Here is a 3,379-nt window from a genome sequence, read left to right as displayed (position 1 = left end):
TTTTGAGCTGATTATGTTAAGAAACAGCAGACATAAGAGAAGCTCTGAAAACAAGAGTAAATGTCACTTTCTCATAAAGGAGATTTACAGTTATAAAGGAAATCTCCATTTGTAAGGCTATCTTCCTCTCTGTAGCAGGAAGAGAAGGATGATTAAATCATTAGAAACTCTTATCAATGGAGAAAGCACCAACTTAAACCTGCATAACAAACCTTACTCTTGTTTGTCATACTTTTCCTGGCCTCCCTATAAGTAGGCCAACAACACAATTCTTTCTTTCTTTCAGCTAAAGATGCTATTTAAGCCTGAATTCTAAGCCACCTCTTTGCAAGTTATTCATTTTCCCCTGGATATCTCCTGTGTATACATGAGGATACATGTGTTCAAAGATAAAATTACAACAAATTTAAAGATATTGATGGCTTTTATTTGTGATTCAAAAATGAGGCAAAATTTCCTTCTATAAAATAGAATTAGTTTTCTGATTAGCTGAGCAGAGGAGGTTGGTTTTATAAATAGTAAAGGTCTGAGGAGAGCAGAAACAGAACAAAAAGCAGATTGGTTGTTTCAAAGTTAAAGATTAAAGTGGAGGGGATTTCCTTATCATACCAGCTAAAACAAGCCTGTTTGGGGATTTGGCTATTACCTTTCACTTCTGATTTCTCAGAAGGTCAGATAAACAACTTAGTTTTGGCTTGATAACATAAAACATTAGCATGAATGATTCCATTGTAGATTTGTCTGTTGGGCCTAGTGCAAGAGCTCAGTCCAAACCAANATGAATGATTCCATTGTAGATTTGTCTGTTGGGCCTAGTGCAAGAGCTCAGTCCAAACCAATAGCCTCCTATAAATTTTATTTAACATATGTTAGTAAACTGTTTATTTTTCTCTTGTTAATCTGTCTCATGTTATAGGGGTCTCACCTAGGAACTATGAAGGGTAGAGGAAAATTATATTTTCTCGAAACCCTATAGTTTCAATTATGCATCTTTTAAAAAAATTTCTGATGCTCTAGAGTTTTCAATACATTTACAACAAAGCTAACTCTACTTTCAGATAACACTACACTGCTTCATATGTAGTGCAGGTTAGCTTATGACAGAGTATTCCCAATTCCTCCATACCATCCCTTATTACATTGCTGTCATTCATTTTACTTATCCAGAAGCGATAATCACCTAATACATTGTTGCTATTATTATTTTGAACAAACTTTTACCTGTTAAATCAACTGAGAATAAGAAAAATAAAAGATTATAGATTACCTTCATGTATTCCTTCTAAAATGCTCTTCCTTTTTTTTTTTTTTTTTTTCTTTTTTAAATGTAAATATGAGTTTCTGACCTATATCAATTTTCTTCTTTCTGGAGAACTTCCATCAACATTTCTTGGAAGGCAGTACTGGCTACAAATTCCCTAATTTTTTGTTTTTTAGAGAATGTCTTTGTTTCTCCTTCATTTTGAAGGATAGTTTTACTAGATACCGAATTCTAGGTTGGTATTTTTTTCTTTTGATATTTTAAATATTTTACTCCACTCTCTTCTTGCTTGAATAATTTCTAAAGAGAATTCTGATGTGATTACTCTCTAGGTAAGATGATTTTTTCCTCTGGCTCCTTTTAAGATTTCTCATTGTCTTTGATTTTCTGCAATTTCAATGTAATGTGCCTCGGTGTAGATTTGGGGGGATTTATCATGCTTCCTAGATCTGTGGTTTGGTGTCTGCAACTAATTTTTGGAAATTCTCAGCCATTATCACTTCAAATATTTCTTCTGTTCCTTTTTCTCTTTCTGATCATTCCGGTATTCCCATTATACATATGTCACACCTTTTGTAATTGTCCCATAATTCATGGATATTGTATTTTTTTTTCATTCTTTTTCTCTTTTCTTTTCAGTTTGGGAAGTTTCTATTGACATGTATTTAATTTCACTGATTCTTTCTTTGTGTTAATTTCAATAGCTAAAGCATGCATGTAGTACAAAATTCAAGAGTCAGAAGAGTACACAAGAAAAGTAATTTCCCCTACTCCTTCCTCTGAGCCACCAAATTTTCCTTTCCAGAGGAAACATCTGTGTATATACATGGATATATTTGTGTCTATTTTTCCTTCTGATTTTTTTATAGCATAATATGAGGGTATTTTGAACAGTTTGTAAAAAAATAGAATTAAAAGATAATATGAATATATCCATGAACTTTTGAAGACCCCTCATATATGCATTTTTGCATTTTGCTTTTTTCATTCTTTCGTATGTTTTAGAGGTAATTCCATATCAGTATATATAGAGAGCAGAAACTGTAGAATTTGTATCCTTTTTAATGACTGCATAATAATTCATTGTATGTATGATTATACTATAATTTATTTCATAAATTTTGTACTGATGGGCATTTAAGCTATTTTATCTTTGCTATTAGAAAGAATGCTGCAATGAATTTCCTTAATCACCAGTCATTTTAACATATAGGAGTATATCTGTAGGCAAATTCCTAGAAGTAGAATTGCTGGGTCAAAACTTTTGTTAACTCGCAATTTTGATAGATATTGCCATATTGCCTTTCAGGGGGTAATTGTCAGTTTCTGCTTCCAACAGTAAAGTATAATGCCTGTTTTTGCATTATCTTGCCAATTATAGAATATTAAAAACTGATATTTTCTAATATAAATGAAATGATATTTTATTGTAGTTTTGTTGTATTTTTAAAAATTTTGGGGCCGGCCTGGTGGCGCACTGCTACAGTGCGCCGTTTGGAAGCGTGGTGGCGCTCCCGCCGAGGGTTCGGATCCCACATACAGACCGGTTCCCGCTCACTGGCTGAGCGAGGTGCGGGCGCAGCACCGAGGGTTGCGGTCCTGTTGCCGGTCCCGGTCCGGTATGGGCGCGACACTGAGGGTTGCGATCTGTTGCCGGACACGAAAAAAGATAAAAAGGAAAAAAAAAATTTTTTTTTGAATGAAGTCAAGCCCTTTTATTACGAATTTGTGTTTCCTTTTCTGTGGACTCTTGATATTTTTGGTTCATTTTTCTAATAGGTTGCTGATATTCTTGTTGATTTGTACTTTCTTATGTATTAAGGAAATTAGTCCATTGTCTGTGACTTGAGTTGCAATTTTTCACCCAGACTGATGTCATTTTTTAGTTTATCTAATTTTGCCACTTTTTTTTACATAACTGAGTCTATCAATTCTCACTTTTATGGCTTCTGGGTATTACTTTTTACTTAAGAAGAAATTCCCCCTGCTACGAGATGTATCAAGAACACTTATACTTTTTTTTCATTTATTTTTAATCTATCTGGAATATATATATATATATATATATTTTTTTTTTCCTTTTTGTCTTTTTTTGTGTCCGGCAACGGATCGCAACCC

The sequence above is a fragment of the Galeopterus variegatus genome, unplaced genomic scaffold (assembly GCF_000696425.1).
Source record: "Galeopterus variegatus unplaced genomic scaffold, G_variegatus-3.0.2 Scaffold12912, whole genome shotgun sequence".
In the NCBI taxonomy this organism is placed as follows: domain Eukaryota; kingdom Metazoa; phylum Chordata; class Mammalia; order Dermoptera; family Cynocephalidae; genus Galeopterus; species Galeopterus variegatus.
Note: the sequence above shows the minus strand (reverse complement) of the source record.